General features: G+C 44.7%; 1 long non-coding RNA gene across 1 annotated transcript in view; it reads right to left on the bottom strand.

Annotated features, from left to right (window-relative positions):
- Positions 1-13839, bottom strand: part of LOC144492371 (uncharacterized) — a 39722-nt gene that overhangs the window by 11738 nt on the left and 14145 nt on the right. Inside the window, exon 2 of the long non-coding RNA XR_013497584.1 lies at positions 1359-1468. This is a non-coding gene — a long non-coding RNA (uncharacterized LOC144492371). The remainder of the gene's footprint in view (positions 1-1358; positions 1469-13839) is intronic.

Below are 13839 nucleotides of genomic sequence, written 5' to 3' on the forward strand. Positions count from 1 at the left end.
TATTATGCTCCAAGTAAGACAACAACAACACAACATAGTTATTCTTAATTTTTTAAAGTTCCTCTTTTCCTAATTTTATCCCCTCCCCTCCCCTCCAGAAGGGGAAGACGGAAAAATTAACCTGAAAACTTAACCCGATTCTATCAATGATAAGTACCCTGTGGTGCCTTGCACAATGGACAATTTTCATGCCGCCAATCTTAAAGTTTATTTATTAGTGGCATAAGTAGGCTTACATTAACACCGCAATGAAGTTACTGTGAAAATCCCCTGGTTGCCACACCCCGGCGCCTGTTCGGGTACATTGCGGGAGAATTTAGCATGGCCAATGCTAAACCAGCACATAACCAGCACATCTTTTGGACTGTGTGTGGTGAACCATCGTTGGTTCCCACCAGGTAGTACTGAGCCAGGGTCTGACCAGTACTATGAGTCTGTATATATGTTACTGTTGGGGTTAGGGTTGGGCTGTTCTACATGTTACTGTTGGGGTTAGGGTTGGGCTGTTCTACCTGTAATATAGTTATTATGGTACATCCCAGTCGGGCTCCGCCTCCTGGGAGAGGTATAAAGGTCACTGCTCTGTCTGGGACCCTTCAGTCTGGGATCGTGTATTATATATGGTAGCTCTATTGTAGTAGTCAATAAAAGCCTTTATTTCCTCGAGCATCTCTAGCCTCGTGAGTTATATCGCGCATCACTGTGGGAGGAAACCAGAGCACCCGGAGGAAATCCAAGCAGAGACGGGGAGAACATGCAGACTTTGCACTGACAGTGATCCAAGCCGAGAGTCGATCCCGGGTCCCTGGCACTTTGAGGCAGCAGTGCTAACCACTGTGCCACCGTGCCACCCCACTGGGGGACATTGTTCAACTTTCCAACCATCACCATGCCTATTCCTCTCCATACCCAATATTGATATGCCTGTTTCTAAGGCAGTGTCACTGAATACAGATCAAGGGCAGAATCCCTTGCTGGTTTTTCCCTTCCCTGGCTATGAAGTATCAAAACCATTTGCTGGATCACTGTGGCCCAGGCTGCAAACAACCAAAGAGTTCTCAGCATTTTTCAGATCTTATTTTACAATACATATTGATTTTTGGGTTACAATTCTGCATAATGTCAGTGTTATGCCTGGGGAGGCAGTGGAATAGTGGCATTGTCACTGGACTAATAATCCAGAGATCTAGGGCAATGCTCTGGGGACCCAGGTTCAAATCCCACCACTGCAGATGGTGAAATTTGAATTAAAATCTGGAATTAGTAGTTTAATGATGATCATAAAGTCATTGTTGATTGTCAGAAAAATCTATCTATTTCACTAATGTCCTTGAGGGAAGGAAATCTGTTGTCCTTACCTGGTCTGGTCTGCATATGTCTCTAGATCCATAGTAATGTGGTTGTCTCTGAAATGGAGGGCAGTTAGGAATGGGCAATAAATGCTGGCCCATCCAGCGATGTCCACATCCTGCAAATGAAAATATATTTGTTTTTAACATGTTTTCAGGGATTGAAGCAGAATATTCACTTGAACACTGTTGAACTTTACTTCAGATTAGAATTTGACTTCCTACTGTCACTTTTTAATCATACTTCATATTAACTCTTCTATAATTTTTTTGCAGTATGAGTTCCTAAACTCACATAGGTTTGACAAAGTATTTACATAAACTTGTCATTCTGATTGTCGATTGTCATTTGATTGATCAATTCTTACAAAATGTTTCTGAATTTTCTTTTCCATCTGTCATCATTTTCCTAGTAACTTATTATTTGATATTCAAAGTAAAAAATCAAAATGAAATCAGAATTTAAATGATATGCATGTCACAAAGCATGAAAAACTGAGGTACTGAAGTGTTTTTAATATGCTTTAATACTTTCATTCAATTGAAGAACTCAGTTTCTCCCAAACGCTTGGCCTTGAAGGTGATATTTTGCCAGGAATGTTGACAGATTGAACTGTGTTTGGATTGTGCATTCTGAGCATGTGCGGTTTACCTAATGTCCCAGGATGCAACAGTATCCTTCCGTCTGCTATCATGGAAAGATATTTTTGGGTAGCTTCCAGCATCTTCTGTTCACATTTTTCAGAATTTTTACGAGGGTATAATACATTAAGTGTTTTTTTTTAAAGGTAGCTGTGTGTGTTCTATCCTTAATTTGTATTCTATTATATATTAAATTCTGATCAAAGATGAGTATTTCATTGCGCTCGTTCTAAATAGCTCGATGTAATTCCATTTCATGTGTTGACCAGAAGTGTTGGGATGGCACGGTGGCACAGTGGTTAACACTGCTGCCTCACACCGCCAGGGACCCTGGTTCGATTCCCGGCTTGGTTCACCGTCTGTGCGGAGTGTCAGTATGGGTTTCCTTCGGGTGCTCCGGTTTCCCCCCACAATCCGAAAGACGGGCTGGTTAGGTGCATTGGCCATGCTAAATTCTCCCTCAGTATACCCAAACAGGTGCCGGAGTGTGGCGACTAGCGGATAATCACAGTAAATTCACAGCACTGTTGATGTAAACCTACTTGTGACACTAATAAACGAACTTTAAAACTTTAACTTAAACTTTGCATCGAGAGACAGGAGGTTGCTGTGTGGATGGAAGTTGTTCAGCGCTTCCAGCAGACTGTTATTTAATGTGATCAAATGCAGAGATGTGACCTTATAGTCAGGGAGAACAAGTTACAGATATGGGAGAGACGGTTCTGTAGCTGAGTTTCCAGGTGAGCGGCTACTGAAGCATCGTCAGCTCTCTGATCAAGACACATTGCATTTTGTCCTGGCTTTTGGTCTGGATAGATTATTATCAGACCTGATATGCAGATAGACTTCTTCCATCATCCATATCTACAGTGAAAGCAAAGACCAAAAGCATGGACAAAGAAGATAGTAAACAAAGAATAGACTAAGGGACACACCTGTTTCACTCCATTCTTCACCCTGAAACTGTGAGAAGTGGTGCTGTCAAACTGTATCGTTCAGCGCATGTTATCATGAAAGGAACGAATGAAACTGAGGAACTTTGGTGGACAGCCAATTTTCCCAAAATCTTGTAGAGTCCTGCCCTGCTGATAGTGTCGAATAGTTCAGTAAGATCTCTGAAAGTTAGGTAAAGAGGTATTGTAAGAAATAACTGTATAATAACTTTATAAAATCCTAAGAAATGAACTAAACATTGGAGAAATAACTCTTTCTCTCTGATAACGAATGCTCACATACAGGGCGACCAACCCCAAATGAAAAAAGATAATCGTCACTGAGAGAGGGGAGGGGAGATTTTGAGGGGGGAAATTCTTGCTGTCTGCCAGATCAACCTCCCTTACCGCCCTTCCTCCTGGAAAATCACAAGACAGTCCCAAACACCAGCTGCTAAACGGCCCTCCCAGATCCATGCACAAACAAGATGCTGAAACATCATAAATCTGTGAAAGGATGTGAGCTGGAAAGTCCTGACCTAAGACTGACTTCATTAGTAAGTGTGTAGAAGACTGTGTGCCAAAGAAGCAAATCCATGTGTTTCCCAACCGGAAACCATAGATGAACAGGGATATCCATTGCCTGCTGAAGTCCAAGTGTGAGGCATTCAAGTCAGGCGACCCTGACCTATATAAGAAAGCCAGATATGATCTATGGAGATCCATCAAAGATGCCAAAAGACAGCACCTGACCAAGCTAGAATCCCAAGCTAGCCACACGGACTCCCGCCGACAATGGCAAGGTCTGCAAGACATAACAGGCTACAGAATGAAGGCAGGTAAAATCGCCAGCTCCAATGCACCCGTCCCCGATGAGCTCAACACATTCTATGCCTGTTTTGAGCAAGAGGTCAGCGAGAGCATGCCCTCCATTCCAGAAGCCTCGGGCGGACCTGTACGTGAGGTTACCAATGCCAACATCAGAGCAACCTTCTCGAAAGTCAACCCACGGAAAGCAATTGGCCCAGATGGGATATGCGGACGAGCACTCAGGTCCTGTGCGGATCAGCTGGCGGGGGTATTCGCAGACATCTTCAACCTCCCTTTACACCAATCTGAAGTCCCTACCAGCTTCAAAAGATGACCAAGATCCCAGTACCAAAGAAAAGGCAGGCAGCGTGCCTTAATGACTATCATTCAATGGCTCTGACATCCATCATATGAAATGCTTCGAAAGGTTAATCATGGCACAAATCAATGCCTGCCTGGATCCACTATAGTTCGCCTATCGTCGCAACAGGTCCACAGCAGATGCCATCTCCCTGGCCCTGCACCCAACCCTGGAACACCTAGATAATGAACACTTATGTCAGACTCCTATTTATTGTCTACAGCTCAGCTTTCAACACAATTATTCCTACAAGACTCATCTCCAAACTTTATGGCCTGGGGCTCGGATCCTCCCTCTGCAAATGGATCCTAGACTTCCTAACCCACGGACTGCAGTCAGTAAGGATAGGCAACAACACCTCCTCCACGATCATCCTCAACACCAGTGCCCCACAAGGCTGTGTTCTCAGCCCTCTACCATACTCCTTGTACACCTATGACTGTGTGGCCAAATTCCACCCAAGTTCAATTTTCAAGTTTGCAGATGATACCACTGTAGTGGGTCGGATCTCAGACAATGACAAGACAGGATACAGGAAAGAGATGGAGAATCTGGTGAACTGGTGCAACGACAATAATCTCTCCCTCAATGTCAACAAAATGAAGGAGATAATCATCGACTTCAGGAAACGTAGAGGAGAACATGCCCCTGTCTACACCAATGGGGATGAAGTAGAAATGGTTGTTACCTTCAGGTTTTTAGGTATCCAGATCACCAACAACCTGTCCTGGTCCTCCCATGCTGATGCTTTAGTTAAAAAAGCCCACCAACACCTCTACTTTCTCAGGAGACTAAGGAAATTTGGCATGTCAGCTACAACTCTTACCAACTTTTACAGATGCACCATAGAAAGCATTCTTTCTGGTTGTATCACAGCTTGGTATGACTCCTGCTCTGCCCAAGACCGCAAGAAACTACAAAAGGTCGTGAATGTAGCCCAATCCATCACGCAAACTAGCCTCCCATCCATTGACTCTGTCTACACTTCCTGCTGCCTCGGCAAAGCAGCCAGCATAATTAAGGACCCCACATACCCCAGACATTCTCCCTTCCACCTTCTTCCGTCGGGAAAAAGATACAAAAGTCTGAGGTCACGTACCAACTGACTCAAGAACAGCTTCTTCCCTGCTGCCATCAGACTTTTGAATGGACCCACCTTGCATTAAGTGGGTCTTTCTCTACACCCTAGCTATAGCTGTAACACAACATTCTGTACTCTCTCCTTTCCTTCTCAATGAACAGTATGCTTTGTCTGTAGAGTGCGCAAGAAACAATACTTTTCACTGTATACTAATACAGATGACAATAATAAATCAAAGCAAATCAAATCAAATCAGGACTGGGATGAGAGGCCTAATTATGGAAAAGGCCAAATGGTTAGTCAATCTGCCATAGTCCTGGACTGCTAAGCAGAAAGACAGTGGATACCATTCTCTCGGCCGAGGACCGATCTCGAGCACATGCACTAAACAAATCATTACCAATCCTGATGATGGGGTGGGATGTGACCTCATGACCAACATATAAATCAATCACCTGGCAATTAAACAGGATGCTCTAGCAAGCAGTAAGTCACATGATGACAACATATAAGAAAAGTAACAGTTTAATTAGTAACAAGGCTGACATTAACACCGCAATGAAGTTACTGTGAAAATCCCCTAGTTGCCACACTCCGGCGCCTGTTCAGTACACTGAGGGAGAATTTAGCATGGCTAATGCACTTAACAAGCATATCTTTGGAGTGTGGGAGGAAACCGGAGCACCCAAAGGAAACCCACACAGACATGCAGAGAATGTGCAAACTCCACACAGACAATGACCCAAGCTGGGATTGAACTCAGTCCCTGGTGCTGTGAGGCAGCAGTGCTAACACTGTGCCACCGTGCCGCCACCTGTGCCGCTGCCAAATCATGGGTTTCTAATTGAAATATCAGGGATTACCTTGAATGTCTGTCCCTTGCCAATGGTCAATTTAATAAAGGATTGCCATAAGCCTGCCAGAAATAGGGCATATAAACAGACTCTCAAGAGGGAAAAATCACTTCAGACAGGAGAGAGCTTCTCAGAGAAATGTTGGCTCCAGGCTAACACCTTGGTGAGCGCAGGAAGACTTTCAACAGAGGAAAGAGTTTCAACGTGATCCCTGCTAGCATCGGCTAAACACCACTGTCAGTCATGTCGTTCAGCATCCCCCTACCTGCTCCATCTGCTTCTCTGATCCAAGACCAGTAAATGGTTCTCATCTGTTATGGGTCATATGCTCATTCAACCTATTTATCACATCTAAACTCCTTAATAAACCTAATAAATTACACTGAAATCACCTATGAATTCTTTACTGCATATTTGGGAACTCCCGAATCAGAATCTTGCATCGTTACACTTCTCGTGTAGCTGGTGTCCAGAGAGATCATGTCCACTCAAAAACTGTTAGCACAGAAAATGCACCGTGCTGACATTCAGCCTGCAATTAGATGGAGTCTCAGCAGCTTGAGCCACCGTAGGCCTTCCCAGTGTCTCTGAGGAGTGAGATGTCCTGTAGTTATTGCAATCTTCTGTCACCTTTGTTTTCACATGATGTGATGATTTTCGCATCAGACTAGTCCTGTGGAAGGGATCCCGCAGAGAAGGAGGAGGTCATGAAGGTGTGGCAGTTCAGCTGGACTTCCTTTCTTGCTAAGAGCCTTACTGCTTGCTAAGGGATCAATGACCTTTTCAAGTGATGAAGGTTACTCGTCCAACTCAACTATGAGGGAAGCTACAAGATTGCACTGATCAATCAAATGTAGATGGTGAGATATCTTCTCACAGGGTACAGCTCACGGTAAAATTTAACTCAGCAGGATATCTGTTTCTGTCAGTTAATACTTCACCGCTTGCCAACTTCTGATGACGATAGGACCAAGCATCCTCTTGTTCCCATCATACATAACACCTAGACTTCCATGTGTCACAGGAAGTTCAGGTTTCTTGGCACAGGTTGATCCAATGTTTATTTCCATAGTATCTCCCTGTTTTTTACACATCTGCCTTGGTTATCTTCATATCACAGTAAGAAGTTTAACAACACCAGGTTAAAGTCCAACAGGTATATTTGGTAGCAAATGCCACTAGCTTTCGGAGCACTGCCCCTTTGTCAGGTGGAGTTTGTGTCTCTGTATGTCCTGTTTGCGAGCATTTCTCCACTCCACCTGACGAAGGGGCAGTGCTCCGAAAGCTAGTGGCATTTGCTACCAAATAAACCTATTGGACTTTAACCTGGTGTTGTTAAACTTCTTAGTGTGTTTACCCCAGTCCAACGCCGGCATCTCCACATCATATCTTCATATCATGCAGTGATGTAGCTGTCAGGTTTATATTGTGCACCAGGTAGGCTTGGAATAACAACATCAAGCTGACTTTCAGAACTAAGATATTGCTTTCTAAGGTCTGTGTTCTCAGCACCTTGTTGTCTCGCTGTGAAATATGGACGATTTGCAGTTATCAAGAAAGGAAACTGAACAACTTTCATCTTTGCTGTTTAAGACACATTCTCGGTATCTAGTGGAAGAAAAAAATCACAGATGTGGCAATGCTCGCAAAGACAAAGTTCCCAATATATTGGCTGGCATTCACAAGGCAGAGGTACTGGCTCGAGCACATTCAATAGAATGGAAGACAGTCATGTATCTAAGATGTATCTGTAAGGTTAGCTAGCTGCAGCCAGACAACCAGCAGGATGGTCAAAGCTCTGCTTCAAGGATGCTTGCACGTTTCACATGAATGCCCTTAACCATCGATTCTCTCACCTGGGAATCACTAGCTGACAGAGGAAAGTAGCGACATCACCTGTGAGCTGGTGCAAGCCACCATGATAATCAGTTCCAGTGAGTTGTCTACAGGTGCCAACACAGAAAACAACAACCCACTTCACATGCCCCACTCGCTCCGATGGATCTTACTCTGTAGCCCTCAGCAAAAGTGCACCATACGAAGGTACCCCACCCAAACAGATTTGACTTACTGCATGTCCATCGTCTTACATAGATGGGAGGAGCTGACAATTCCAACTGGCCACAATTTCCGTAGTCCTGTATGTGGCATTGTGGCGAGTGTGGTCTGGCTCTGACTCCTGTGGCACGCGTACTGTTCCTGTGTTCGAATTTGATCATTAGAATCATAGAACCCTTACAGTGAAGAAGTGGGGCTATTCAGCCGATTGAGTCTGCACCAACTCTCTGAAAGAGCATCTTACCCAGGCCCATCTGCACCCTATCCCTATATCCCCACACATTTACCCTGCTAACCCCGCCTAACCTACACATTTCTGGACACTAAGGGGCAATTTAGCATGGCCAATCCACCTAACCTGCGCATTTTGAAAAGTAAAACGTTTATTTATTAGTCACAAGTAAGGCTTACATTAACAGTGCAATGAGGTTACTGTGAAATTCCCCTAGTTGCCACACTCCGGTGCCTGTTCGGGTCAATGCACCTAACCAGCATGTATTTCAGACTGTGGGAGGAAACCAGAGCACCCGGAGGAAACCCACGCAGAAACGGGGAGAATGTGCAAACTCCACACAGACAGTGACCCAAGTCGGGAATCAAACCCGGGGTCCCTGGGGCTGTGAGGCAGCAGTGCTAACCACTGTGCTACCGTGCTACCCTGAACCGTGCTGGACCTGAACAGGTGCCAGAGTGTGGTGACTAGGGGATTTTCACATTGACCTGAGGCTGGAATCAAACTCGGATCCCTGGCATTGTGAGGCAGTTGTGCTAATCACTGTCCAATGTGCCACCCAGTGCCACTGTGCTGCCCCTTTACATATGTCTGCCAAAAGAAAAAGCGAGATGAGAAAGTGTTTAAGGGTACAGTTTGAGAGCAATAAACGCATTGGAGGAAAAAGAAGAGCACTCAAAGTTATTTTGCACATTCCGTGCTGATCAAGCCCCAAAGTGAAAATCCTGGGACAGTGCAACAGAGAGTTAATATTAAACACTGAAGGATTTCCTTTCACTGACAGATTAAAGCATTTAAGACTTAGGGATGAATTTTAATTCCCAATGGATTTCCATTGCCCAGGAAACCAGTCTGCTTCCTGCTCACCAGACCATGGCAGCAAGGAGGTATGATGTGGAGATGCCAGTGTTGGACTGGGGTAAACACAGTAAGAAGTCTCACAACACCAGGTTAAAGTCCAACAGGTTTATTTGGTAGCAAAAGCCACTAGCTTTCGGAGCGCTGCTCCTTCGTCAGGTGAGTGGGAGTTCTGTTCACAAACAGGGCATATAAAGATACAGGCTCAATTTACAAAATAATGGTTGGAATGTGAGTCTTTACAGGTAATCAAGTCTTAAAGGTACAGACAATGCGAGTGGAGAGAGCGTTAAGCACAGGTTAAAGAGATTGTGAGACTTCTTACTGAGCAAGGAGGTAAACAGGAACTTTGGCTGCCAGGCTTTATTACCATGTGGCCAATCCAACATTCAGAGATGGGCAAGATGTGATTGTTTAAAGACACTGTTTTGTAGAATACTGGAAGACAAGAAAGTAAGGCAGGAGAACTGATCATCTCTAGTCATTTCTCTTTCAAATCGCTTCATTACATGTCTTATCAATAGTTTCATTACATTCGGACAAAATTATAAATATTCAAGTGCAATCTGTGCCCAGAGGGCAGCAGAGAATGGCACCAAGCCAGAGGAATGCACAGCATCATTCGCTTAGATCTCCAAACTCTTCTGGAGATCCTGATGGCAATCATTTCAGGTTAGCCAAATCTAATGATGCATGTTAAACAATACCATCATCACCATTTTAAACACTGTTCATTGTAAATACCTAGTTAAATGTTGTCATAACTCAGGAAATCCGACTGGAAAGGAACATAGTTTATTTACAGAATGGAGAGTAACATAGAAAAATGGAAACTAAAAGAAGGAGTAGGCCATTCGGCCCTTCGAGCCTCTCCACCATTCATTATGATCATGGCTGATCATCAAATTCAATATCCTGATCCTCCCTTCTCCCCATTTTCCTTGTTCCCTTTAGCCCCTAGAGTTATATCTAATTTTTCCTTGAAATCAGACAATGTTTTGGCCTCAATTTCATTCTGTGGTAGTGAATTCCACACATTCACCATTCTCTGGACAAAGAAATTTCGCCTCACCTCAGTTCTAAAAGGTTTACCCCTTATTCTTAAACTATGACCCCTCGTTCTGGACTCCCCCACCATTGGGAACATTCTTTCTGATTCTACCCTGTCTAACCCTGTTAGAATTTTATAAGTTTCTATGAGATCTCCTCTCATTCTTCTAAACTCCAGTGAATATCATCCTAACCGACTTAATCTCTCTTCATATGATAGACCTTCATATGATGGGCGGCACAGCAGCACAGTGGTTAGCACTGCTGCTTCACAGCTCCAGGGACCTGGGTTCGATTCCCGGCTTGGGTCACTGTCTGTGTGGAGTTTGCACATTCTCCTCGTGTCTGCGTGGGTTTCCTCCAGGTGCTCTGGTTTCCTCCCACAGTCCAAAGATGTGCGGTTAGGTTGATTGGCCATGCTAAAAATTGCCCCTTAGAGTCCTGAGATACGTAGGTTATAGGGATTAGCAGGGTAAATATGTGGGGATACGGGGGTTGGGCCTGGGTGGTATTGTGGTTGGTGCAGACTTGATGGACCAAATGGCCTCTTTCTGCACTGTAGGGTTTCTATGATTCTATGACCTGCCATCCCAGGAATCAGCCTGGTAAACCTTCACTGTATCCCCTCTATAGCAAGGACATCCTTCCTCAGGTACGGACACCAAACCTGCACACAATACTCCGGCCCTACACCCAATTGCAATAAAACATCCCTATCCCTATACTCAAATCCTCTCGCAATGAAGGTCAAGGGAGGAAGTGTTAGGTTTTTGAGGTAACATTAAAACTGACAAATCCCCAGGGCATGATGGCATCTATCCTAGACTGCTCAGGGAGACAAGAGATGTAATTGCTGGGACTCTCACGGAAATCTTTGTCTCTTCATTGGACACAGGTGAGGTCCCTGAGGCTTGGAGGATAGCGAATGTGGTACCGTTATTTAAGAAGGGTAGCAGGGATAACCCGGGTAATTATAGGCCAGTGAGCTTGACGTCCATGGTAGGGAAGTTGTTGGAGAGGATTCTTAGAGACAGGATATATGCGCATTTAGAATGGAACAATCTCATTAGTGACAGACAGCATGGTTTTGTAAGAGGGAGGTCGTGCCTTACAAATTTGGTGGAGTTCTTTGAGGAAGTGACAAAAACCATTGACGAAGGAAGGGCCATGGATGTCGTCTATATGGATTTCAGTAAGGCATTTGACAAAGTCCCTCATGGCAGGTTGGTTAAGAAGATTAAGGCTCGTGGGATACAAGGAGAGGTGGCTAGATGGGTAGAAAACTGGCTTGGCCACAGGAGACAGAGGGTAGCAGTCGAAGGGTCTTTTTCCGGCTGGAGGTCTGTGACTAGTGGTGTTCCGCACGGCTCTGTACTGGGACCTCTGCTATTTGTGATATATATAAATGATTTGGAAGAAGGTGTAACTGGTGTTATCAGCAAGTTTGCGGATGACACGAAGATGGCTGGACTTGCGGATAGCGATGAACATTGCCGGACAATACAGCAGGATATAGATAGGCTGGAAAATTGGGCGGAGAAATGGCAGATGGAATTTAATCCAGATAAATGCGAAGTGATGCATTTTGGAAGAACTAATGTAGGGGGGAGTTATGCAATAAATGGCAGAGTCATCAAGAGTATAGAAACACAGAGGGACCTAGGTGTGCAAGTCCACAAATCCTGGAAGGTGACAGCACAGGTGGAGAAGGTGGTGAAGAAGGCATATGGTACGCTTGCCTTTATAGGATGGGGTAGAGAGTATAAAAGCTGGAGTCTGATGTTGCAGCTGTATAGAATGCTGGTTAGGCCACATTTGGAGTACTGCGTCCAGTTCTGGTCGCCGCACTACCAGAAGGACGTGGAGGCTTTAGAGAGAGTGCAGAGAAGATTTACCAGGATGTTACCTAGTATGGAGGGTCTTAGCTATGAGGAGAGATTGGCTAAACTGGGCTTGTTCTCCCTGGAAAGACGGAGAATGAGAGGAGACCTAATAGAGGTGTACAAAATTATGAAGGGGATAGATAGGGTGAACAGTGGGAAGCTCTTTCCCAGGTCGGAGGTGACGATCACGAGGGGTCACGGGCTCAAGGTGAGAGGGGCGAGATATAACTCAGATATCAGAGGGACGTTTTTTACACAGAGAGTGGTGGGGTCCTGGAATGTGCTGCCAAGTAGGGTGGTGGAGGTAGACACGTTGGCATCGTTTAAGACTTACCTGGATAGTCAGATGAGCAGTCTGGGAATGGAGGGATACAAACGAATGGTCGAGTTGGACCAATGAGCGGCACAGGCTTGGAGGGCCGAAGGGCCTGTTTCCTGTGCTGTACTGTTCTTTGTTCTTTGTCAACATACCATTTGCCTTCTTTACTGCCTGCTGTATTTGTGCGCTTACTTTCAGCAATTGATGTACGAGGACACCAAGGTCTCGCTGAGTATCCAACTCTCTCAATTTACACCCATTCAAGTAAAACCACTACAATGGTGTACACACTAGTCTTTCCTGGGACAAGTAGCTCGGCAGGCACAGTCCTGGGTCTACCATATAAAAGGCTTGTATAATGAGTTCCAGCTGGGCAAGCCATTGCCTGTTGCTCTTATTCAAAAGGGGAGGGAGGCAGAAAGTAGGAAACTATAGACCAGTTAGTTTAATATCTGTTGTTGGGAAATAGTTAGAATCTGTTATTAAGGAAGTAATAACAGGACATTTGGACAGTCAAAACACAATCCATCAGAGTCAGCATGGGTTTAGAAAGGGTACATCATGTTTGACTAATTTGCTAGAGTTCTTTGAAGATGTAACAAGCCAAGTGGATAATAATGGGGATTTTGTAGATGTCATATATTTCATAGAAATCATAGAAATCATAGAAACCCTACAGTGCAGAAGGAGGCCATTCGGCCCATCGAGTCTGCACCGACCACAATCCCACCCAGGCCCTACCCCCACATATTTACCCGCTAATCCCTCTAACCTACACATCCCAGGACTCTAAGGGACAATTTTTAAACTGGCCAATCAACCTAATATTTGGAGTTCATGAAGAGGGGAGAGATACAAAAGGGTCCAGAGGGGCAATTTGGCAGGGTACCATATAGAAGGTTAATACACAAGGTAAGATCTCATGGGATTAGAGGTGATATATTAGCTTGGATAGAGACTGGTTAACTGACAGAAAGCAGAAAGTCAGGATAAATGGATCTTTTTCTGGTTAGCAAGATGTAACTAGTGGGGTGCCACAAGGTTCGGTCCTTGGACCCCAACTATTTACAATCTATATTAATGACTCAGATGCAGGGATAGAAAAAGTTTAAAGTTCATTTATTACTGTCACAAGTAGGCTTACATTAACGCTGCAATGAAGTTACTGTGAAAATCCCCTAGTCACCACACTCCGCCGCCTGTTCGGGTACACTGAGAGAGAATTTAGCATGGCCAATTCACCTAACCAGCACGTCTTTCGGACTGTGGGAGGAAACCGGAGCACCCGGAGGAAACCTATGCACCTGTCCCAGGGCCTATCTACATTGGTTCAACCTCATCTGGATGAGACAGTAGAAAGGCAGGGTTGTCTGAAGCCTGTAAAAATTGCTGTGGTCCATCTGGCCAGCA

Source organism: Mustelus asterias, chromosome 4, assembly GCF_964213995.1.
Source record: "Mustelus asterias chromosome 4, sMusAst1.hap1.1, whole genome shotgun sequence".
Taxonomy (NCBI): Eukaryota; Metazoa; Chordata; class Chondrichthyes; order Carcharhiniformes; family Triakidae; genus Mustelus; species Mustelus asterias.